General features: G+C 42.3%; 1 protein-coding gene across 1 annotated transcript in view; it reads right to left on the bottom strand.

Annotated features, from left to right (window-relative positions):
- Window positions 1-8939: 8939 nt before the first annotated feature.
- Window positions 8940-26070, bottom strand: part of LOC133258126 (collagen alpha-1(I) chain-like) — a 70330-nt gene continuing 53199 nt past the window's right edge. The window contains exons 7-8 of the mRNA XM_061434415.1: window positions 14402-14454; window positions 8940-13860 (exon numbers count right to left, since the gene is read on the bottom strand). The gene's annotated coding sequence lies outside the window, so the exon portion shown is untranslated. The remainder of the gene's footprint in view (window positions 13861-14401; window positions 14455-26070) is intronic.

Below are 26070 nucleotides of genomic sequence, written 5' to 3'. Positions count from 1 at the left end.
AACCAGTTACTGCTTGACTAAGGAGCAGGAAAATGCTTCACTATATATTTAGTATTGTGCTGGCTACTAATGAATTTTTGCAAGTTGGTACATAGAATGAGGGGATCTGCTTACAAGAGGAGTATATACTGACTGCAGTGGAGCAGATTCTTTTGAATGTAAAACTTTGCCCATGGGATTAATGAATTGACTCTCTCAGCACTTTCCTCTTTTCAAACTCGTGCAGGATTTTTGTCCGCATAGCATCCTCATTGGAAGTAGACATGCTGCATGGAGATGTTCGGAGTTCCATGTGATTCTGATAATGGTGATTTTTTTTTTTAAGATTATCAATGAAATTAAAATGTAATATTAAAAAAAAAAAAGACTCCAGACCCTAAAGAAACACGCGCAGCCTACAGCTGGAGAAGTACTGCCTTGCAGAATGCTTCTACATCAGACTGACTCCTGGGCGGCAGAACAGCAGCACCCCTGGGTTGAGACAGAAGAGCTATTCCAAGCGCTAAGTCCAGGCTTTTTCCCTTCTTTCCCTCTTCACTGTTTGTCCCCGTGTGTGGATGGGCCACCCACGGCCCATCAGCCCCTGCCCCGGATGCAGAGGGTTCCTTGGCCACCTTTCCTGGAGGATCTGACAGAGGGCTGAGGAACCCTTGGGTGGCGGTGCTCATGATTTAACACGCATGCAGATCCTATAGCTTGTGCTCAAAGGCAGACTCTGACTCCATAGGTCTGGAATGGGGCCCGAAATTGCATTTCTTCTTTTTTTGGCTATGCTGAGTCTTTGTTGCAGGACACAGGCTTCTCTAGTTGTAGCTCCTGGGCTTAGTTGCCCCAGGGCATGAGGGATCCTAGTTCCCCAAGCAGGGATCAAACCCATGTCCCCTGCATTGTCAGGCAGATTCGTAACCACTAGATCAGCAAGGAAGTCCCCTGAAATTGCAGTTCTAACAAGCTCCCAGGATCCCTTTAATGCTCCTGACTTGTGGCCCACACTGATTGATATTCATGGTTAAGAAGTATTCTTATTTTTAATTAAATATTCTACAGTATTAGAAGAAACTCATGACAAGTTATCTCCCTTCTGTGAAGCCTATGAAAATCTCCTGTGTCAGTTATAAATGTTAGTTGGCTGTGAGTGACAGACAATTCAACCCATTGTGATTTGGATGGTAGCTTACTGTGGTTAGCAGATGGTAGATTACTTTTCTCACATGCCAAGAAGCCTGGATGTAGGTGGCTTAGCATCAGTTGAGCAACTCAGTGATGTCAGGGTCCTGTCTTGGCGATTCTCCTGGTCTTTTCCTCCTCATCACAAGATGACTGGCTCTGTTTTAGACATCAGATCTACATTTAAGGAAGGAAGAAGGAAGATCTAAAAGCATCAGCCTTATACATTGATTAAACCACGAAAGTCAAACATTTCTCAAAAGCCCACTGCAGACTTTTGCTGACACACCATTGGCCAAAACTATGTCACGAGACCTCTCTCTCCCCAACTCCCAGTGACGAGGCAGAATTCTGAAAAGCAAAATGATGTTTATCTCTTTCTTAGGGTACCTCTCTGTTGGCAGAAGTTGTGATGATTTAAAAAGTATGACAGATACATGTATTTCCCAAAAGGAACCACAGAGTCCAGAGATTTCTGATGAATAAGAAAAGTGGAACGTAAAAGAATTCCCTTACCAGACACGCCTTTTAAGAATGTGGGACCAACCCCTAAGGTCATTGGGTCATCATAAAATTCAAAGCATTCTTATGGTTTCATCCCCCTAAATCTTTCACCAAAACTACAGAATTTAGCAGAGAAGATTTTCTTTTTTTATTTAGAGCAGCGTTGGAGCTTCTAGAATGAGAACGTCCAGAAGTGAAATGGAGTGGAATGCAATAGTATAGAGCTCCCGTCTCTGGCTGCACGGTCCTTCCCTGGTCTCATCACAGCAAGTCCCTGCTCCCAGAGGGTTCACCTACTGCTGGAGACCTCAGTGCAGTGGCTTCCCCTCTTCCTGCCTGTCCATATTATTATGCAACCAAGAAAGAACATCGCAAAGATTCCAGGACCTGTTCAGTCTTTACTTTACCTCCTCTTTGTTTCGATGCGTTGATATGATATAGTAGTTTGTGACATTAAATTTTGCATATTTGATTAATTTCTTTGGAACTAGCCAGAGATTCTTGGCTTTAACTATCCTTAATTTCAATTTCTGTTTTTAAACACCAGGGTTCTTAGTGACTCTTTCTAAGGAAGGAGCAATGTGGGTGCTATGCATTTGTGTGTTAGGGGAGACTTCTGTTTTCCAGTTTTACTAGGAATTCTGCAATTCCTACCTTTTTTTGCAGAACTGAGATGTTGAATGGCTGCTCTTACGATGTGAGGCTGAACTATCGGTGGATTTCTTAGTTTACTTGTATCAATACTTCAGGTGGTGCCATACAGGATGCTGGTGCTCTAGATTATAATTTTTAGCCTGGTGCCCACCACCTCCAGACGTCAGCCTCAAACAGGATGAGAAATAGGTAACCATATTTCCAACCTTATTTTCACTGTCTTTAAGCACCTTTGTTACTGAAGAAGTACTAGACTATAATCATGCAAAATTATAATTTGAATAAAAGAAACACATTAATATGTTAATATCAATATATATTAATTAATAAAAATTTACATAATATTTATTATTAACTATATTGCATTGTTTTAATATATTTAATATATAACATATTTTTGAGATTTACTTGAATGAGTTATTCTTTTTTAAGATTTATTTATTATCTTTGGCTGCACTGTGTCTTTGTTGGGAAGAATACAGGAAATAGCTACCCACTCCAGTATTCTTGCCTAGGAAATCTCATGGACAGAGGAGCCTGGTGGGCTTACACAGTCCTTGAGGTCGAAAAGAGTCGGAGACAATTGAATGACTAAACGACGGCAAATATACAACATATCTTTGAGATTTACTTGAATAAGTTCTTTTGAAATATTTCTTTCTTTGAATCTCTGGCTGCTGGGTCTTCGTTGCTGTGTGAGTCTCTGCAGTTGTGGCGAGTGGGTCTGCTCTCCAGCTGTGGTGCGCAGGCTTCTCACTGTGGTGGCTTCTCTGGTTGCGGAGCAGCCTCTAGAGCGGGCGGGCTTCAGTAGTTGTGGTGCACAGGTTTAGCTGCCCTGAGGCACATGGGATCTTCCCGAACCAGGAATCAAACCCCTGTCCCCATTCCCCTGCTTTGGCAGGTGGATTCATAACCACTGGACCACCAGGCAAGTCCAATGAGTTATTCGTTTAGAGGTATTTCAAAGAAGACAAGGGAAAAGAATCCAGAGATAGGACCCTGGCTGTAAAGGACTCAGGTCTTGGAGCATCTGTATTCAAAGAGTTGCAGGCAGGGAGTCTGATCTGGGCCACTTAAAGCATACAGTGTGGCTGGAGCTGAGTCTGCCTTCTTCACCAGGTTTTTGCAAGACATGGCAACACCCACATAGGATGAGCAAAAAAAACTGCTGCGTGAGGGACCCTATCATGGAGTAGCTAGAAATACCACAAGTGTCTGGGGTAGGAGGGAGGGGAGGAAGACAAGGGAATAGCGTGGAAGGAGGAGGTGAGGAGCTCCCAGAAAAACTGAATCTGCCCCTCTGTTTTCCTTGGAGGGAACCCCAATATCTTCTATCACTAACTACTTTCAGAGGAGGATTTCCCTGCTGGTCCAGTGGCTAAGACTCTGCACACCCAATGCAGGGGGCCTGGGTTTGATCCCTGGTCAAGAAACTAGATCCCACATGCCCTAAGACCTGATGCAGCTAAATAAAGTAAATAAATAGATATAAATAAATACTAAAAAAATACTTTCAGAAAGTAAAGATGATCATTTCTGTGGAAAGAAAATAAAATTATGAATAAAAAATCAGATTTTTCTGTTTTGTCAACTCTATTTCGATTAAAAAAAAAGAAAAAATGCATAAGAAAATCAGATTTTCTTTCAATTACCTGATGTAATAATTTTTCAAAAAGAGCAGATTTGGGGCCCAACCTTTCTGCTTTACTTAGCATCAGAAAATGTCCCCGTTTAGTAAATGCTTATGATGGTGATAACGGTGAAGACATCAGTACTTCTTTCTAAGCAAAAAATAATTTCACTAGGAAAGCAATTGAAAAGAGTATGAACCAAATATTTAAAGATTGAAAGAAGCATTGAAAGGGTAGTGTCAGGATATTTGGAAATGACAAAAATGGGATGACTGCCTAAATACATACAGTGGCAAAAATATACCCTTGTTCTTTAGAGCAGCAAAGATATGTCAGCTTATGGAACAAGGAAATGATGGGTCTCTAAACACTACTTTGATGAGACACAGCTGGTTGGTGACTGTTCTGTGGATAGTATCAGAGTATTTTTATGTGTATGTGTGTGAGCATGTGCTGAAGCATTGGGAGCCGAATGTAACCACCTGCTAGGGCTTGGGGAATTTTCTCCCGAAATCCAACTGTGGCCCTCAGAACCCCTAGGAGTTGTGAAATCACACTCTTTGCACTGGAAAAGATTTTAAATTTCTCCAGTGAAGTCTTTCCTGACCTTTTTTGAGAAACAGGGCTCCTTTCAACCTTATAAGATAAAAATAAAAAAGCTTCAAGGACCTCCATGTACTAGCGGTGATACTTTTAATATCTGTTCTTTGAGAAAATGCAGAGTGGCAAAAGACTGTATAGATTTATTGACAACTCATAGTCCACTGGTACTCTATTGACACGACTCAGTGCCTAAATAGCAACAACCCACCCCTGATCACAAGATCATCTGCAAAATTTGAAAAAGAATAGTATATTTACTTGCCAGACATATTTTTCATTCCATCTAAAGCAAAACTTGTCTCTGTGGCTTCAGGCTCTTATAATAACTCCACTGCTCACCAGCCTATCCCTGGAGGCCTTTCATTCACAAACTGGGAAATCCAGCTCCAAGAAAATTACCCTGTTGATGCTCTACAACAGTCTTGCCGCAGCCAGTTATTGTCCAGCCTGTACTTGAAACCCTTCGGTGGTGGGGAACTCACTACTTGAAAAAGTATCTCATCCTGTCTTCGAATCAAGACTGTTAGATGATTAGACTTCATTATCTTGAACTCAAATTCTTACTACTTACATTACTTGTTTCTAACTATTGGGTTGGCCAAAATGTTTGTTCAGGTTTTTCCATAAGATCTTACCAAAACACAAGTGAACTGTTTTGGCCAACTCGATACTTCCTTAGGTCATGCAGACAAATCTAGTCCCTCTTCCATACACAGCCCTTCAAAAACTATAGAAAGTGCTGCTACATTCTCTGAGCTGTCTCTTTTCCAAGCTAAATGTATCTGGTTCCATGGACTATTTCTGAGTTAGCGTTTTTTTTTTTTTTTTTTTTAAATTTTAAATTTTTAAATTTTAACATTTGAAATTGATATAGTGATGATACTACCTCTAAATCAAGTCATTGTTCCTTTCCACCATTTTTCATTTCACCCTATTGTAACAGCCCATTTGTTCTCTGGGTTACTGGGGACCACTCCAGATAGGGAAAAATTTAAATGTTGAAGGTAGGAAATAGATATGATTTTATTTTTCTGTGAACAAGAATTAAAAGGAAGAAAAGGGGGTTTGTTTGTTTTGGGTTTTTTTCACCTTGTACGTGTGTGCTTGCTAAGTTGCTTCAGTCGTGTCTGACTCTTAGCGACCATGTGGACTGAAGTGCTTCAGGCTCCTCTGTCCATGGGATTCTCCAGGCAAGAAGACTGGAGTGGGTTGCCATTCCCTCCTCCAGGGGAATCAGGAACCAGCGATGGAACCAGAGATGGAACCTGCGTCTCTTATGCCTCCTGCAGGCAGGCAGGTTCTTACCCTGGTGCCAAAAATTTCATTTACTGATTGATGCATTGTGCAGAAGCGCATATGGTGGGAACATGGAGGCCGGAACCGGAAGGTCTGTATTCAAGTTCAGCTGCTGCCTTGAGGACCTTGGATGATCTTGGGTGACCTTGGGGAAAGCTCTTAACTTCCCTGCAATCTGTTTCATTGTCTGTAAAGTCAATGGACAGGGAGGCCTGGCATGCTGCGATTCATGGGGTCACAAAGAGTCGGACACGACTGAGCAACTGAACTGAACTGAAAGTCAATGGAGTAATTCGGATGCTTTTAACCCACCTAATGGTTTTGTATTATAACTTATTTCCCTATGAGCTCTCTTACCTAAGGCTTGGTTACCGCCCTGTGTCTCCCCTGAGCTGTTGGGAGGTGCAGGGAGATCCTGAAATTGTGCTACCTCTTCCCTGGCGACTCATTTCTTGACTCTGCTGGCTCCTCGATGCATGTTCTCCTGCTCTGTTTTCACATTCCCTGACACTTTGGTTTGCATTTTTTATCATTTTCCTTAAGTGTTCTACATCTCACTGCCTCCCTCCCAAAAATGAAAAACAAAACAAAACAGAGGTTGTTTTGTCAAAACTTCATCAATTTCCTTCCCCTTCATCGTCAAAATGAATGATGTGTTTACCTATCTGTCCCTCCTCCTTGTCTTGGAGGAGGTTACATCTTTAACTCCTTCCAGGCCAATCCATCTCCCCGTGGTCTTGATCCTTCATTTATAACTCACCTCTTCTCTCTCCCCTTCTCTCTGTTGCTGGCATTTCTCTAATCCATGTACACACCACACACATTTCCACCAGCCCTAAATAGAACACGCCACCTTTTCATGGCCACTGCCAATAGCCCCCACCTGTCACTGCTGCTGATCAGACCTGGATCCCCATGTCTCTGGGAAGCAGCTGATGCTGGGGCTGGATGCCCTGTGGCCTCACATACCTTTTTCAGACTTTCTCCCTTGACCTGGACCCTGCTTCTGTTTAATTCTGTTGGCAAAGGCCTACTGCCTGAGGACAGATCCCTGACATAAGGTGGAAAATGATGGAAGAAAGAACAAGGGCTTTGAGGCTCCACAAGTGTAGGTTCAAATCTATTCTGACATTCTACTGGCTCCAGACAGGCACGTGACCTTTCTGAGCCTCAGTTTCCTCATTGTTAAGCAGTACCTTGGAAAGGTGTCCAAAAGATGAAAAAAGATAATGATACGAAACCACATAAAAAGCACATTACTTTTGTTAGTGATAACTTCTCTGGCATGCAGGATCTTAGTTCCTGGACCAGGGATCAAACCTGTGCCCCCTGCAATGGAAGTGTGGAGTCTTAACCACTGGATCACCACAAGGGAAGTCCTTCTTGTTCCCTTCCTTCCTTGTGTGTTCCCAAGCTCTGAGAATGGAACCACCACCCCGTCAGGGACACCCAAAACAGAAAATTCATATACCACGACCCTGTGGCCCCCTGCTCCCCTCCCAACTCTCACTCCATCTGACTCTACATTTTATCCATTTTACATCATCCCTGTGTTTTCACTATGCTTAGTTCAAACTCTCACATTGCTTCATCCAATTTTTATAACCTCCAAACTGATCTCTCTTGTAGCCACCCTCCCTCCTGGGCCAGAGATAATCTTTTTCAAATAGAGAATTCACATTGCTGCCTTGCTTAAGTCTCTGATAAATGTCTTTTGCCAAAATCATCAGTGAAAAATCCCACCTCCTTCACAATTTGTCCTTTGATGCTCACCCCTTGCTGAATGTCCCTGGGACTTGGGTGAGGGCCTATATGGCTTCTTTTTAGTTTGCAGTTCAGTCCATCAACTGACCACTTTCACTCACACAGTCTCTCTTCCTCTAAACAGCCCAGCTTTGTTTGTATTGTCTAGCATATGTAGGTGATTCAATCCCAGGAAATTTTTTTTGGTGGATATTTTTAGTCATCAAATGGTATAAATACTGGAGTAGGAAATGGCAACCCATTTCAGGATTCTTGCCTGGGAAATCCCATGGACAGAGGAGCCTACTGGGCTACAGTCCATGGGGTTGAAAACGAATTGTACACAATTAAGCACACACACACACACACAAACACACACACACCCTAGTATACATGTAATGTATTCTTTTAGATGGATGGCTTCAAGTGGTCTGACTTGCAAATACACCCACTGTTTACTGTTTTCTGTAAAAATATAAATGCCAGATCAATGCTGTATTTCTAAGGCACATAACTCAACAGTTTCTCTTTGTTCCTGCCCTTGATACTCTTTGTTTTCAACAAAGAGAGAAATACGAATTATGAGCATCACTCAATGTACCTAACTTGAAATTAAAGACTATGCTGTTGGTCACATTTTAAAAAAAGATATAAATACTCTACACATTAGTCATAGAGTTTACAAAATTTTAGAGCAAACTTGTAACTATCCGATGGCATCTCAGAAATATTTGAAAGGATCAAGGAATAATGATATTAGCAGAGCGATTCTGAACACTTATTCTAGTTAACATTGAACTCTTTTTTCCCCCAGGTTAAGGGAAGAATATAGCACAAATAACGTAGAGTATCAAGTATAGAAATACACCTATTTTTGTTGTATATGTTATGTTTTTTCCCAAGTTGCAGATTAACTTTTCTAAGGAAGCTTTTGTTAAAGTTGGGTAAATAAAAAATTAATTCTTAATCTCAGATATCAAGCAGTTAATGCTAAATTGGGGAGTGACTCAAAAGTATGGAAATTTCAAGCATCAAGCTAACTGGGAGAACCACTTTAGTTGCAGATAAGTTTATAACTATAATTTGGATGGAGAATGTGTCTTTCTGTCCCCACTTGACTGTTGATTTACTTCTTTTATACAGTCACAGCTTATCTCTCAACAAAAAAATGATCATTAAGGTGACACCAGCAACTTGCTCCCTGATAGGTATACTATACAGCGAGGAGTGTAGAATGTGGGTGATTTGGGGGTTTTTTGATCCTTACATTTGGGTCAGATGTAAAAGCACATTCATAGACCAGAGTCTACAAAATATACTCATTGTTGAAATGAGAGGTCATTCTATTTTTACTCACTTTCACTTTAATTGCAAATTGTTAGTGCAGGAATTTCCACAAAAGGGTTATACAAGCATGCCCAAATTGCTTGAAATATTTTCCACTTCTCTGACTTCCCATGGGAAAAGCCACTAGGTTGCATTTGCGGCATCTCAGTGGGTTCAAGCAGCCTAATTGGGATTTAGAAGTTTTCAACTGTACGGGTTTACAAAGGGACATCCAGGATCGGAACTCCTGTCTCCATGCCCTCCCTGGAATCTGTAAATGTGTAAATTACCAGTGGAAAACACAACCTGAATGATGGTGGCTAACATCCAACTTTCATTTGCTTGTTCAAGATCTCATTTTTACATTTATTCCTTAAAATGATTTTTTTTCAAAAGATCTGAACAGTCTGCCAGGAATTTCATCAGGAAGAAAAGTACACTGTTATGTTCTTTGAGAAAAAAACAAAAAAACAAAAACGAATTCACGTCTCATATGGGAGAAATATACTCTTGGGCACAGGTAACTTTCTTGTCTCTTGGGCAGAAACACCTAATCATTCTATCCCATCTGTCAGAGCCACTTAATTGCAAACACAGGCCCTCTTGCAACACAGCAAACCAATGCAAAACAATTAATTAAAGCTCAGAGGAAAGTAGCTGTTTAAAGGTATATACTAACTCAAGAAGTAAAACTCTTGCTGCGATGTAGCTTTGACTCTCTCTTGTGCTTTCTTGTATCCCCCCCACTCCCATCCCTGTACCTATGAAATTTTATTTGTCCTGCTTGTCAATTTCTGCTAACACTCAGTGTGATTTAAACTAGTCAGGGAAAAGAGCCGGAGTAAGCGATCCATTGTTTGCCTCTCAAACTTCAGCCTGCGGATAAATCGCCAGGGGATCTCATCAGAATGCAAGTTCTGATTCGGTAGGTCTGAGGAGGTGACCAGGAAGCTGCATTTCCAAGAAGCTCCCAGATGTTCTGATGCTGCTAGTTCCAGACCGCAATTTGAGTAAGAAGGATCTAGACCAGCGGTCTCCACCTTTTTGGTACCAGGGACTGGTTTCATGGAAGACGATTTTTCCATGGACCAGGGTCAGGGGTGGGAGAGAGTGGGGATGGTTTCAGGATGATTCAATTGTATCACACTTATTGTGCACTTTATTTCTATTATCATTACATCAGCTCCTCCTCGGATCATCAGGCATTAGATCCTGGAGGTTAAGGATCCCATGTCTAGACTATTAGATCCTCACTCTTCCTGTTGTGAATTTAGACTTCATCTGTTCAGGTTTGCTATGCAAGTTCATCTCCATCTTATCTGCTTCATACAGTAAGCACAGCTCAGATTTACCTTGCCTGCTTCACCTCTATTCAAACCCACACTTATCCTTGCACTTGTGGCTATTTCCTCGGGAATCCTTAAGGACACACATCAGTGTCTGTTGTTGTTCAGTCGCTCAGTCGTGTCCAACTCTTTACGACCCCATGGACTGCAGCACGCCAGGCTTCCCTGTCCTTCACCATCTCCTGGAGCTTGCTCAAACTCATGTCCATTGGGTCGGTGATGCCATCCAACCATCTCATCCTCTGTCATCCCCTTCTCCTCCTTCCTTCAGTCTTTCCCAGCATCAGGGTGTAGGACTCTGATAGATCACACAAGGAATACATTCATGATGTGGTCCCTCCAGGCAGTTTATAAACAAAATGACACACGTCTATTTTTCCTTTGCTTTTATAATTGAACTGTCATGCAGCTGTGCACTGTTTGGAAAAATATGTTGGGCAGGTAGGAATCTGTCAAAAACTCCCTGTGGGTCTTAAGATCATGTGGCTCCATTTTCTTCACAGTGAAAAATGCCAAGGCTGAATCTGATGATCTCCAAAGCCTCTTCCTGCTCTCATTATTTATGATTCTAAGAGTTAGTCATTTAATCATCTGGAGGGATCTGTACTGGTTTAAACCAATGGATGCTCCTTTGGGGAGGTAGTCCTATTAATGTGGAACCCTGTTGAATTCACCAGGTTCTGCTGAGTTCATCCTTCTCTGTGCTCCCAAGAGCATATCACTTGACCCCTAAGAATAGGGCAATGGCACCACATCTTCATCAATTTACACCCACTTGTCTTTACGGCTGGACTCTGGATGTCTGGGTCTGGACCCTTTGGGTGGAAGGGAGGCAGCCAGGAAGATTGTGCCAAGTTGCTGAGACTGCAGGGCTTGGCTGGCCTGGGCAAGGCTTTCCCCAAGGTACATGAAATCAGCCTAACGCCAAACAGGAAGTAGGAAATGAACGTAAGAAGTGAAGCCAGAGATGAAAGCTGGAGTACTGTCAAGGAAGTGAGGTGGAACCATAGTCAAGAAAATGAGTTGTGACCAGAAATCGGTAGGCTTAGGAAACACAATTTGAAAGGATGTCAAGTGAATGGTTCTGGTTGAAGGCTGTCATCACTCATAGGAAGTGGAAAGTGTTAATCACTCAGTCGTGACCTACTCTGTGACCCCATGGATTGTAGCCCACCAGACTCCTCTGTCCATGGAATTGTCCAGGCAAGAATACTGGAGTGGGTAGACATTCCCTTCTCCAGGGGATCTTCCCAACCCAGGGATCAAACCCAGAGTCTCCTGCATTGCAGGCAGATTCTTTACTGTCTGAACCACTAGGGAAGCCTATCACTCATAGGGGTGGGACTAAGTTTTGAATTCCTAGATTAGAGGAGCTACTCAGGACTGGTCAGAGAGCTTTGTGAGCGCAGACACTCTACATTACTCACCTTTTTGCTGAGTATCTCTAACAAGTGTCTGATACAATGAAAGAGATGAATTAAAGTAAGAAAGAACAAATGAATGAATGAATAGAACAAGTCTAATTGTAATTTATCCATTCTCTTCATTTTCTTTGCCACTCTACAAGTTCATATTCTCATTATTTCTCAAGCAAACCAAAAGGACTCCCCAGTTCGCCAGTCTTTCCCAATTTCAATTCATATTTTAGACCGCAGCAGTTTTAGTCCTCTTGTTTGTAGGTTAGTTATTTGCTTATTCTGTTCTATTAAGGAAAGTAAGTCCCTCGAGATGGTTAGAAATGGTGTCCTACCAAGTTTTCCATGTCCAAAATAGCTAGCTGTCAAGAAATATTTGTTGAAGTGAATCATAGTCATATGTCAAGTCACTATGAGGATTCAATGTCCTGAACATTTAAGACAAATACTTACTTTATTTTTTAGCTGTGCTGGGTCTTCGTTGATAGGCATGGGCTTCCCTGATTGTGGCAAGAGGGGGCTGCTCTCCAGCTGCAGTGTGCAGGCTTCTCACCGCAGGGGCTTCTCTTGTGGAGCACAGACTTTGGGCACAGGCTTCGGCAGCTGTGGTGCTCAGGCTCAGTAGTTGTGACACACGGGCTTAGTTGCCCCACGGCATGCGGAATCCTCCCAGACCAGGGATCGAACCCATGGCTCCTGCACTGGCAGGCAGAATCCCAACCACTGGACCACCAGGGGAGTCCCTGAACACTTAAAGCAATCTCTTCCTTTCCATATTATTCTTTAATAATCAGACACTCGAGAGTTACACTTGACTAAAATGTCCTCATAAAGTGTATCTGATAGAAACTTTTGTGTTAATTATTACATCAGATTTATGACTTTAAGGTTAAATTCATACCTTTTAAGAGAACTTTTTATGAAGCAGTATTTTCATTTTTTTTTTAGTAGCAGACTCTATGAGAGCTATTGAACCTCTTCCCCACAAATGCACATATGCATGCACACACAATATGATTTCAAGAGATTTAGGAATTCCCTGAAGCCCCTAGGAGATCCCTAATATTGATGGAAGTCAAGCCTGGAATTTCTACTGGAGAAGAGTAGAGGTTTTCTGCAGCTAAGAGAGAGGCTTCCCTGGTAGCTCAGATGGCAAAGAATCTGCCTGCAATGTGGGAGACCTGGGTTCAACCCCTGGGTCAAGAAGATCCCCTGGAGAAGGGAATGGAAACCCACTCCAGTATTCTTGCCTGGAGAATCCCATGAACAGAGGTGGAGGAACCTGGTGGATTACAGTCCATGGGGTTGCAAAGAGTCAGACACAAGATTCCACCCTATTCCTTCCTCTCACTTCTGCCCGCAGCCCTGTTACCTAGCCTTTAGGAACACGGATGAGCAGTCCATCAATACCCATTTTGAGACTGAAAACAGAAAACACACGGGAGGCAGGGCACCATGTATTCTGTGCTCTTGTCAACAAGGTCTTTATCCTGCGATTATGGAAGATGAGCGTGGATTGGCTGGATGGCCACTCTTGAAGCCAGGAGAAATAGACAAATGCTTTTGAAATTGCCAGCTGATGAAAGAGAAGACACAGGGTTACTTCCATTCAACGCCGTTGGCCCCTGGGAGTTCCTAGCTGTCCTTGGAGTATCTGTTGATAGCAAGGGCTGCTTTTGAGCCTGAGGAACCCTTTCTTCCTTTGAAGATTCCTTTCCCCATTCTTTCAGCTTCAAACTCGTGTGTGGATCCGACACCTGGGGAAGTTTGCTAGGAGAAGGGTGATTAGGGTCCTCAAAAATTTAAAAAAAAAAAGAAAATAATCTGTCAAAGGTTGATTCTAGTTTAATTTCCTGGCAGCTTTATCCCAGAAATAAGGGCTTCCAAATTTCTGTTTCGAGAGATTTCAATATCCTCTGCAATTTTGAAATAAGAGATTTCTCTGATGTAGGTTGTCATGGCATGATGGAAGACGACAGAAAAATCTGTTGAGATCTCAGAACTCACACTTTCATGCTTTTTTCTTTTCACTCTTTTCATGGGTAATCTGCCATTTTAAAGTGATGGTTTCCCCAAGATCCAGCCAGTATTTGAAACAAGATCCTCAGTCCCTTTATAGAGTGGACATAACCTTTCCTGGGCTCCACCTGTTCAGCTCATGACTGATTTCTCAACCTGTTGAGAGACATCGAGTTGGATGAGCAGCATGTTATTGCATACAAAGCACAACCATTAATGATCAATTATATAATAAAATCATGGTTTAACAGACATCATCAGTTTTGACTTATGCCACCAGAATAGGTATAACTAGGGGGCAGGAAGAGAAAGCATTTCATCTGATAAACCTGGGAGGAAACCGAGCATTCTGATGCAGAATTCACACTATCATTTCAAAAGAAGAGGGAAACAATTTGCAATAAGAATCACAGGCATCAAGAGATGTACATAAGCTGAGGATTCTGCATTTGGGAGGCATATGGATTTAAAATTAATCCAAGCATCATCTAATAATAGCATGCAGAGAATATCTGTGCACACAAAGCAGAGATGTTCCAGTAGCCTCTTCATATATATTCTGCTCAGTAATTAGTGCTCTTAATTATAATGTCGTTAACAAATAATTATACCATTCTTAAGCAAAGAAATTTAATTCTGTACCAAAAAAATTTAAAGAAAAGGAGAGATGGTTTACTTTAAGATATGGCTTAGTTACCTGTGGATGGAAAAAACTTCAGAGGTCCCACTCCTGAAATTCAAAGTCTCCACCTACGGAACAGCAGTAAGCAAAACAAACAAACAGAAACAAAGCACCACTAAATTAATGCCACCACCCTAACTGTTCTCCTAAGCAATGACAGGCAAGACATTGTATGCATAGGACTAGACATGAACTATCTGGGTTTGGGGCGGAAAGTTGTTGTTATTTAACCATGTGGGTTAGACAGGCACTTGTCATGTCTGGACCCAAGTTCCCCACTTGGAAAAGGAGAGGTTTATGATTATAAGACTTAATGCTTATTGGACACAGTGTCAGCCACTGCGCCTGACATTTTAATGTATCGTCTTTACTTCTTCAAGCAACTTTCCAAAATAAATGTTACTGTATCCATATTACTGAGGAGACAGTTGAAGCTCAGAAAGGTAAATTAACTTTCCAGAAGTGACATTAGTAACAAGTGATGGATCTGAATCTGGAACCCTACTCCAAGAGGCTCCAAGATAGGGTTCTTGTCCCTAAGGTGCTTGTACTCATTTATTGAAGTCCGGCCATAGAAAGCATCACAGATGGACTGGCTTACATGACAGGAATCGATTTGTCTCACTGTTCTGGAAGCCAGAAGTCTGTGCTGGATCAATGTGCTGGCAAGGTTGGTTTCTTCTGAAACTATGAGAGAGACGGTTCCATGCCTCTCTCCTAGCTTCTGGTGGTTTCTGTTCATCTTTGACATTCCTTGGCTTATGGCAGGATAGCTATAATCTTTTTTAAAATGCTTTTCTCTTGTCTGTGCTGGGTCTTCGTTGCTGTACAAGCTTTTCTCTAGCTGTGGCGAGCAGGGGCTACTTCCTAGTGGCGGTGCGTGGGCTTCTTATTGTGATGGCTTCTCTTGTTGTGGGGCACAAGCTCTAGGGCATGCGGGCTCCAGCAGTAGTGGCTCCCAGGCTCTAGGGCACAGGTTCAGTAGCTGTGGCTCATGGGCTTTGTTGCTCCATGCCATGTGGGATCTTTCCAGACCAGGGATTGAACGCATGTCTCCTACACTGGCAGGAGGATTCTTTACCACTGAGCCACCAGGGAAGCCCAGGATAACTAGGGTCTTCATGTGGCATCCTTCCTGCATGTGTGTCTGGGTCTAAATTCTCCACCCCCCCCCCCACACACACATTTTTTAATAAAGATACTAGTTGTGTTGGATTTGGGGTCCACTCTAACTCTAGGATTGTTACTGAAAGTGGGGTCCCACTGTTCACCTCTCAGAAGCCAATAAAAATGTAAGGTTGGTGGAAAGGAAAATTTGCTTTATTTTGGGTGTCAGCAGCCAGGGAGGAGGGTGGACTCCTGTCCAAAGGCTGACTGCCCCCACTGGTAAGAGCCTTTATAGATGGAGGAAGAGGGTTACACGTAGAAACAGCACTGTCAGCTCTGACCATCATCTTGAAATTAGTCATTGGTGGTTTGATCAACGTCATCTTGGCTGTTTTAAGTACAGTTAGTCTTTAGTCCCAGGGTCAGTATGTTCCCATTTCTTTGAGGTCAGTTCTTAGAATTGTGGCAGCTTATGTCATAACTATGGTCTGGTCATCATGTAACTTCTTCCACCTGGTGGGGGTTTCAGTATCTACAGTACAGCTCAAAGGATGTGGCTTAGAATCTTACCTAGAGCTCTTGAAGAGGAACTAAAGGTCCTTGACTTTGCCTGATGACTGAACTATCATTTAGTCTTATGGGGCTGTTTTCCTTTGTTTCTGCAGTTTCTTACTTCTCTCATTAAACTTATTCTTTGGCTAAAGTTTTTCTACAGACAAAAGGCAGGCTGAGGACATGGGGAGCAAGGACCATAGGGGCTGGCTCTGTTTCAGTACGACTTCAATTTCATTAACTTCATCTGCAACAACCTTATTTCCAAGTTAGGTCATATTTAGGGGGACTGGGGACTAGGACTTCAGCATATGAACTTGGTTGGGGGATGCAGTTCAATCCATCACAGTTGGGTGTTTAAATTTAATGTATTTATTTTTAATTGGAGGATCATTGCTTTACAATAGTCTGTTGGTTTCTTGCCATACATCAATGTAAGTCAGGCCTAGGTACACACATGTCCCCTCCTTCCAGTTGGGTTTTTAAACTTGTTAAAGCTCTAAGAAAGAAGTATACAAAGAAGTAATTAATAATCGGTCATGAGTAATAGTTCCAGATGAGACTAGATTTCAGAGTGTGTGAGTGTTTTCTCTGGTGGATAATGAATGCTAGCCCTTTAGAAGCCTAAGGAAATCCCCTTTGGTATGGATGACGAGGGAATGTTTTATACCATGATGGGATTTTAACTGGCTGTGAAAAAATGATGTATCCCTGGGGTTAGTGGAGACAAGAAGGAGGAGAGGGTGTGTTTTTGTGTAGGGATCTTGTCCCTGTTGTCAAGGAGCTTACAATCTAGCTCCGGAAACAATCAAACTTGTGAGAAGTTAACTATCAAGGCAAAAGTTTAAAACATGACCTTCACCAACACATGTGTGAGTAGTCATGCAATACAGCAAGCTGCAATGGCCACGTGAGTGACAAAGTGAGCTCCGGCACTTTGGGGAATGTTCATGGGTGATGGTGATGTGAATTGTTGTTGTTGATTTTTTTTTTTAAAGAACCAGCTTTGGATAGAAGTAGAGCAGGGAGAGGGGTTCCCAGGGAGAGAAGGGGCTGTACACCAAGGTCATAAAGCCTGAGACCTAACTAAAAGCCATGAGATTGTGCCAGTTGGGTGGAAAAATCACATTCTTATACAGGAATGTTCCAGGGTAAGAGTGGAAAAGGCGGGAGAAGCCCCGGCAGAATTGAAGCTGCTTCTTTGAATTTGCAATTCAATGTGTAAATTCTCCGTATTGGTCTCTCTTTATTAATTTTTTAAAATATTTATTTATTTGGCTGCATCATCAGGTCTTAGTTGCAGCACACGGGATCTTTCGCTGCATGCGAAGGCTCGGTAGTCATGGCTCTCAGGCTTAGTCATTCCTTGGCATGTGGGATCCTAGTTCCCCAACCAGGGATTGAACCCAAGTCCCCTGCCTTGGAAAGCAGACTCTTAACCACTGGACCACCTGGAAGTCCCTAGCCTACCTTTATCTTTTCAGAATCCTGTACCAAAGCCCTTGCCTAGGAAGACATTTACCAAAGTATATGGTCAAAATCTGTGATTTGTCAGTCTTGCAGGTGTTCCTCAACTTAGGAAAAAAGTTATGAGTTTAATAAATTAGGAGGTAATGAATAATTAACAATAATACTTCAGTCAGGTCCTCAGGTACTGGTGGGAAACAGACGACACACTCAAAATTAAGGCAGGTTTAGTAAATGACTGAGCAGTGCTTGAGGAAGCCATGAAGGAGAGGTGAGTAGTCCAGGGCTGGTACCGGTAGGAAGTCATTAACTATCCCTAGGCTTGGGGACTTCCCTGGTGGTCCAGTGGTTAAGAATCTGCCTTCCAATACAGGGGACACAGGTTTGATCCCTGGCCCGGGAACTAAGATCCCACGTGCCTCAGGGCAACTAAGCCTGTGCACCATCACTGCTGAGACTGAGTTCTCTAAAGCCCACACCACAACTAGAGAGAAGCCTGTGCAACAAAGAGCCTGGACGCCGCAATGAAGATCTCAGGTGCGGCAACTGAGACCCGAAGTAGCCAAATAAGTATTTTAAAAATAAATAAATAAAAACTACCCGTAGGCTTGAAGAGAGGGAGAGAGGAAGGTTACTGTACTAGGAGAGGGACACTGGACAGGACCTGTATCCTTGAATTGAGGAATACAGCAGCCCCCGGTCACTGGGCAGAGAGCAGGGGATAAAGGCTCCCACCTCACTCTCCTGCCTCCTCAGCTTCCTGTTCAACCCCAGCTAAGGCCAAACGCAAGGGAGTTCACCAATAGAGAAAGTCAAGTCTTCCTCCCAGGGCACACAGCAGGGTGGGGATAATACATGAGGCAGGGAGGGACAATTGGGGGCAAATGGGAGCTTTCCTGCACAGTTACTTTGCAAGAGGACTTCTTTGAATACTTTATATGTTAATGTGTTAGTGACCCTACAAAGGAGGCTTTGGAAGGCAATATTCCTAAACTAGCTTTATCAAAAAATTCCATTTTTGAAGGCTTCCTAGGACCAGTGATCAAAGAAAACCAAATTGGGAGGCTTTGATCGGTGGGATGAAATCCAAACCTCTTCTATCAGTCAACCTTCTTTCAAATGAAAAGTGTCAGGAACCAATCTCAAGCTAAACGAAAGGAGAAAATTTGGCTTTCACAAAATTTGTGAGTCAGAAAGAGGCTTTTGATTCAGGCAAGGATGGACGCAGGAGCTCTCAGGATGGTGAGACCTCTGTCTGTCCCTTCAACATTTCACTCTGTCCATCACAGCTAAGCTTTATTCTGCATGCTGGCTCTCACCATGAGGTGGGCAGTACCCCTACTGACTGCCCCCTACTACATCCTCCCAGCTCAGCAATTCCAGTGAGGTAGGGACTTCTCTCCCCAAGTTCATATCCCAACCCCTTGATGATTCTAAGTGCTTCTGCCTGAGGTAGAGCGTCCATCCCTAAACAATATCGAATTATTCACTGAGGTCCTTTGATTGACACTGCTCAGCCCTTGGGAGTTGGGGAGGGTACTGACCCTATTTTTAACAGACTCACAAGGACATATTTCCTGAGAGCTTAGGGAAGAAATAAGATAGAAGGTCATAAAAAGCATGAAAATTTACTACCATCTAAAACTATAGCTACCATGATCACCATATTTCTCTACTGGGTATTCATGGCTTCCCCCGAATTTGGCCTAAAACAGTAAGTTCCAATATCCACTGTTCTGCCATATAACCTCCCTGATTCAGTCAGACTGATTTACTTACCGTTTTTTTTTTTTTTTTTTTTAAGAAGAAATGAAGTCGCTCAGTTGTGTCTGACTCTTTGTGACCCCACAGACTGTAACCTACCAGGCTCCTCCATCCATGGGATTTTCCAGGCAAGGATACTGGAATGGGTTGCCATTTCCTTCTCCAGGGGATCTCCCCAACCCAGGGATCGAACCTGGGTCTCCCGCACTGCAGGGAGACTCTTTACCATCTGAGCCACCGAGGAAGAACACACCATAAATTCCCATTGTTCCTCAGCCCTTTCGATTTGAATCCTGCTTCATGGGAATCAAGTCTCAAGGCTGCAATGAAATGTGTCCACAGTGTCCCAATCTCCTTATTCCAAGCTGTAGATTTGGTTTTCCATCCTCTTAACTCCTACTGCATTAGAATGTCTGCACCATCCATTTGATCTTTATGACCTGTTGCCCTTTCTTGTGTGTGTATGTGTATATCCCTGATCCCTGTAGACATAATTAAGTTATAAACAGCTTGAGTTCCATGACATCATTGCCATATCTTCATATACTTTGTATCTACCTTGCCTAGCACACTATAGATGTTAATCAAATGTATTTTGCTCACTATTTCAGAGGTTCAAGGTTAGCATCCCACCTCTTCTTGCTTGCTTGCATTTTCATCAATCCTTCACGTCCTCTATGCTAACATGTAGAGTGGTGTTGAAAAATGCTGTTACCTTAGTCAGGTCCCAGGTTCTTGTCAAGTGGGTCAACGATGTTGATATAGTGGAAAAGAATAGCCCAGTAATTCATTTATTCATTCATTTACCCCCTCATTCAACATTTAATTGAGAATCTTCTATGAACAACACACTGTGTTAGGTATTGTGGAGCACATGAAGATAAGTAAATAGATTGTGCCTTGAAGGTATTCAAAAAAATATGGGGAATATAAAATAAGAATAAAATTTCTAAAAGACAAGATAGACTATTGCATGTCAAAACATTTTACCAGTCCTTGTGGAAGGGAATTTGAGAACATCTAGCAATACCTTTACCCCCGACCCAGCAATGCCAATTCTAGGAATTCACCCTAAAAATGGGCCTCCATCTATATGAAACAACGTACGTACAACGGTTTTCAATGTGGCAATTCTGTAGAGGAAAAATTAGGGAACAACATAGCAATCCATCCTTAGAAGACTAGTAGAATAGATCATCTACCTAAAAAGACTGAAGAAGATCATGACAGGTTGAGTGAAGTGATTTCCAATATAATATTAAGAGAAAAAGGGAAGCAAGGAATAAAAGTATATATGTGGTCACTTTTGTCTATAAAAGGAAAAAGATTTTAAATATGTTTTTCCCACGATGAAACACAGAAGGAATGAACTAGAAATTAATTAAAATGGCTACTAATAATGCCTCTCTCCCTCTCTTTTTTTTGAAAGAGATTTCCTGATTTGCCCTGTTCACTTAAGGGGCTAAAAACAATGACTTCCTGGTAGAAATGAGCAAATCTAACACTCGGATATTTTTTTTCTAATTACCACTCTCCAATAAAAGGAACCAGGGTTTTTTGAGAAATGGCTCAAGTCTGTACAATAGAAGTTTAAGGTAAACATGGAACATCTAGTGGTTCCATAAAGCAAAGAAATACTCAAACTCGAATGGGGTTAAGGTCAAAATACCATAGGAATGAACTTCAGGGTTTCCTGAATACACTCATTAAGCACAGAACACACAAATAAAGCTTAAAAAAGCAAAGGGAATGTAACATTTTGAATAAGAGGGTGGGACCAATTGAGAGATATAGCATTGACGTATATACAGCACCGTGTTCTTTTAAATAGTACATTGTTATTTTGAAATAGACTCATTAACGGTTGATTTTTTCCCTCTACACATTAAGAAATAGTAACTTCTATTCTGTCCATGTGCGAGTCGTTACTTCCAATTTCAGCACTTTATCATGTTGAATATTTACTGAGTTCTACAATAAATCATGGAGCTTGTAAATACTGTCACAAGAAAACAAATTTATAAACTCATGTTATCACAGAGATTCCTGGAGTGTTCTGCTGTGTGGAGAACCCATCTCATCAGTCACTCAGGAATGTTATATATAAGATTTACAGTCCTTGAAAATGGAGCTTTAGAGGTTTTCATATGTGACTGAAGTGTCCATCCATTATACCTGTTACTCAGTGAGTTCACACATGGTGCTGTTGGCTGAGTGGCAAGGTGAGTGGGGACCCAAAGGCACTCTCCTGGTGTCTGCAGAAGTCAACATGTGTGCTTGTGAACAGAGTAGGAGAAGAGAATGCAGCCAAATTTGAGGTCTGACGCTTCAATCAGCATGGATCCTGTTCACCAGAGGAGTTTAGCAATACACTATCTTCAAGGTTTTAGATTGATCAGTGCCCCTAAGAGAACGTTAGCTGCACTGTGACCATGACCACAGTAACTGAGCCCACCCATTAGGTAAACTGCTCTAAGTTCTCTTGTAGCAGAGGTGGGTCATCCATCAGGGCTCTTCTAGATCCTTCCCATAGAAATATGGGCTTTCATCTCTGTGCTGTTTCCTCCCTGGGAAATGTAGGACAGCACTTGCAGGAGGAAATAGTAGCTTCTCCTTTTTCTGCTTCACTTTTAAAAACAGTCAGGGGCGAGGGCGGAGTATCAGTTCAGTTCAGTTCAGTTGCTCAGTCGTGTCCGACTCTTTGCCACCCCATGGACTGCAGCACGCCAGGCTTCCCTGTCCATCAACTCCCAGAGCTTACTCAAACTCGTGTTCATCAAGTCGGTGATGCCATCCAACCATCTCATCCTCTGTCGTCTCCTTCTCCTCCTGCCTTCAATCTTGCCCAGCATCAGGGTCTTTTCCATTGAGTCAGTTCTTCGAATCAGGTGGCCAAAGTATTGGAGTTTCAGCTTCAGCATCAGTCCTTCCAATGAATATTCATGACTGATCTCCTTTAGGATGGACTGGTTGGATCTCCTTGCAGTCCAAGGGACTCTCAAGAGTCTTCTCCAACACCACAGTTCAAAAGCATCAATTCTTCAGTGCTTAGCTTTCTTTATAAGTCCAAGTCTCACATCCATACATGACCACTGGAAAAAACCATAGCTTTGACTAGACGGACCTTTGTTGGCAAAGTAATGTCTCTGCTTTTTAATATGCTATCTAGGTTGGTCATAGCTTTACTTCCAAGGAGCAGGGGGTTGGGGGGAAGTATAGTTGTTTTAAAATGTTGTGTTAGTTTCTGCAATACAACGAAGTGATTCTGTTATATGTATACATATATCCCTTCCCTCTTGAGCCTCCTCCCAACCCACCTCCCCATCCTACCTCTCTAAAATTGTCACAGAGCGCTGAGCCAAGCTCCCTGTGCTATACAGCAGGTTCCCACCAGTGATCTATTTTACACATGGTAGTGTATATACGTCAATCTTAATCTCCCAATTCATCCCGCCCACACCTACCTTCTCTATGTCCAAATGTCTGTTCTGTATGTCTGTGTCTCTGTACTTGCCTGGCAAAAAGGTTCATCAGTACCGTTTTTCTAGCTTCCACATATATGCATTAATAGACAATATTTGTCTTTCTCTTTCTGACTTACTTCACTCTGTATGACAGACTCTAGGTCCATCCACATCTCGATGAATGGATGTGGTACATATATACAGAGGAATATAAAATGGAATGAAATTCAGTCATTTGCAGAGATCTGCTTCACTTCTTAACCCATCACTCTCTTTGATAAGATACACGCTCCTCTCTCTTTCAGATTGTTATTGAACGACAGTGCACAAATCTAATCTTTAAAGTCTAGCTTATTTAAAGTCCCTGGGGAATACTTAGGATTGGAAGAAAGCAAGTGGCAAATCCTGGAAAAACATGAATAATTACAACATCATTGACTTATTCTGTAAACTTGCATCTTATTTCACTTAACATGAGGCTGGAGTGGACAGCTGTCTTTTTCATTTATTTTTCAAAAGCAGAGACTAGTTCATTCTTTTCCAGGACAGCAAGTTGTTGTCAGGAGATGACAGTCGCCCTGACAAGTGAGCTGAGCTTTCCTCCTGTTGCCCTCTGTTGCCAGAATATCTCCTTTGGGTTTGGGGCAACCATCCCCAGCTTCCTTGTCTTTCCCCTCTTCCTACATGACACAGTGACTTAACAACCTCCAAGGGGGAATTTGGGAGGAGTTGAGAGTGTTTAAATGGGGCTTTGTACTCATAATTCATATCCATTAGCCTTACATAGATGATGGATAGCACTAAATATATCCAATTTTTGTGGCTTGATATTTGCTAACTGTAACTATAGCCAAGGCCCTTTGGCTCTCACTGAAGGGGAAACTTAAGCTATTAACTGAGATTAAGTGACTCATTTTGAGGTCAAACAGTAAATCTGGGATAGACCGGGAATTAGAACCACAGCTCCAAAGAGCTACAAAAACAAAGACTTAAAGAGGCGGGGAAAAGGATACAATTTAGGAAGATGACCCTTTCTCCTCTGGCTACAGTGACAGACAACCCTGGCTCTGGATTATTCACAGGGCTCTTTTCGAACCTCAATAATGAATTCGAGTGTTCACCCACACATCTTTGTGAGACAGTTCTGCGCCCTGCTCTAGAAGAAAACGGAAATGGATTCAAACGGCTCGCCGACCCCCTCCCACTCTGCTGTCTGTGGTGTGTGGATGTAGTTCAGTTTATTTCAGCAAGAATTTATTCAGCACACACTGAGTGCCAAGCCTGGTGTCCACCCTCTAAATGAATATCGGGGAATTGAAACAAGACCCACTTCCCACAGGAACTCGGAGTCCAGTGGTCTGTTCACTTACTGCCTTAAATGATTATTTGTACCCTTCTCTTCTGACTAGCAAAATTACAAGAAGAACACAAATTAGACTTTAACTGAAAAGTATCAAGCACACACAATGTTCTTGAAGACACAACTGGTTATTTTTCATTCAACCAGATGAAGCAGTGGATGCCAGCACAGTGACATCGGCGGCTGCCCTTCAGTTGTAGACTTGGAAAGCAGATCCTAAATCCTCCAGTGAAATGTTTTGGCAGGCATTTTCATCCAGATATTATTAACAACAAAATGAAAACAATCCACGCATCAATTCTGTGTCCCAGGGAGGTCCCTGATGGGAATGTTAGCAACTGCAGCTTCAAATGTTCCTGCCCCACGAAATCTCATTTCCCAATCAGTCATAATCTTTTAAGTAGCTTTTCTGTTTGAGGATAAATAAAGTATATGCATGTCCTTGTCCAGCCACTTCTTGCATTTTTCAGTAGTGTGACATTTTTGGGGGTTGAGACTGACCCATGACTCAACGCCATAAGGATAGTCTCAACAGTGAAAAGGCTGTTTGGCCAAAACATCACACAAGTACACAACCCATTGGAGATTAAAAAGAGCATGGTAAGGGCAGTCCATTCATTCAACAAATAATGAGTACTCCGCTAGACCTACATCTTAGACTAATGACTCCATCTCTTAGAGCCTCAGTTTTTCTCATCTGTGAAATGGGAATAATGATATCTACCTCAAAGGATGGTGGTGGGGATTCAGGACAGCAACCAAGTGAAAGTTCACAGCCCAGGGGAGGTACTCAGTAAATTTGGATTTCCTTCACTGCTAGGGGAGAAGAGGAAAATGTATGTTTTCTTCAAGTTGCCTACTTCACCTCTGCCCTCTTCATCTTTAATAGCTGCAATCTTGGAGTCTTCGTTAGAGACAAAACAGATAGAGGGCATTGCTTGGGACTGCCTTCACGTTCCTGTCTTGTGACCACTCCTTGATGTATCCTCATCCTTACTTCAGTGGTCTCAAGAGTATCACCATCCTTTCTGTTGATTAACTCACCCTTCTGTGAGTTAACTCAAAAATCATTCAGCCCATTCTTTGACAGTTCCTGAAAACATCTTGCTATCCAAAACTTTCTCTTCCTGTCCTCGGGCATTGTACTTTCTGCATATAAACAAACTTGATTTTCTTCTTGGCCTCTTGAGCCCCCTGTGTCCATAGGTCTCTCTCTCTTTGACATCAAAGCCAAGCCAAGGATGGAAGATGGCTCCCTCTATTCACTTTCTCAACCACCATTCACTTCTCAAGCCCTCTTCCTCTGACTTCTGTCTTCCCCACACCACAGAGACCGCTCTTGTTAAAGTCATCAGTCATTTCCAAGCCTATTGAATATTTTTTCATCTTTTTTTTAATGGTTTCTTAAAAAAATATATGTATCTTTGGCTGCACGCAGGCTTTCTTAGTTGTGACAAGAGGGGGGCTCCTCTCCAGTTGTAGTATGAGCCCTTCTCATTGCAGCGGCTTCTCTAGTTGTGGGACACAGGCTTAGCCGCCTCATGGCACATGGAATCTTCCCAGACCAGAGACCAAACCCGCATCCTCTGCACTGGCAGGTAGATTCCTAACTAATGGACCACCAGGGAAGTCCAGTATTTTTTTTTTCACTTTTATTCTTCATGGCTCTTTATGACTTTTGAAACTGTCTTCCTTCTTGAAACTGCTGCTCCCCCGACTTTGTGGTGTGAGATTCTGGTCCTCCTCTTCTTTTCCTGGATGCTACTGGGTACTCTAGGGTCTCCTTATCCATTATGCCTGATGATAATAGCCAGTTTTTTTTTTTTTTTTTTTTTACCTTTTATTGGAGTGTAGTTGATTTACAATATTGTGTTAGTTTCAGGCATACAGATAGTGATTAAGTTATATATATTTTCATTTTTATTCAGATTCTTTTCCAATATAGGGTAACAACTTCTACAGAGACCTCA

Source organism: Bos javanicus, chromosome 12 (assembly GCF_032452875.1).
Source record: "Bos javanicus breed banteng chromosome 12, ARS-OSU_banteng_1.0, whole genome shotgun sequence".
In the NCBI taxonomy this organism is placed as follows: domain Eukaryota; kingdom Metazoa; phylum Chordata; class Mammalia; order Artiodactyla; family Bovidae; genus Bos; species Bos javanicus.
The sequence above is the reverse complement of the archived record's forward strand: the minus strand, read 5'-3'. Positions and strand labels throughout refer to the sequence as shown.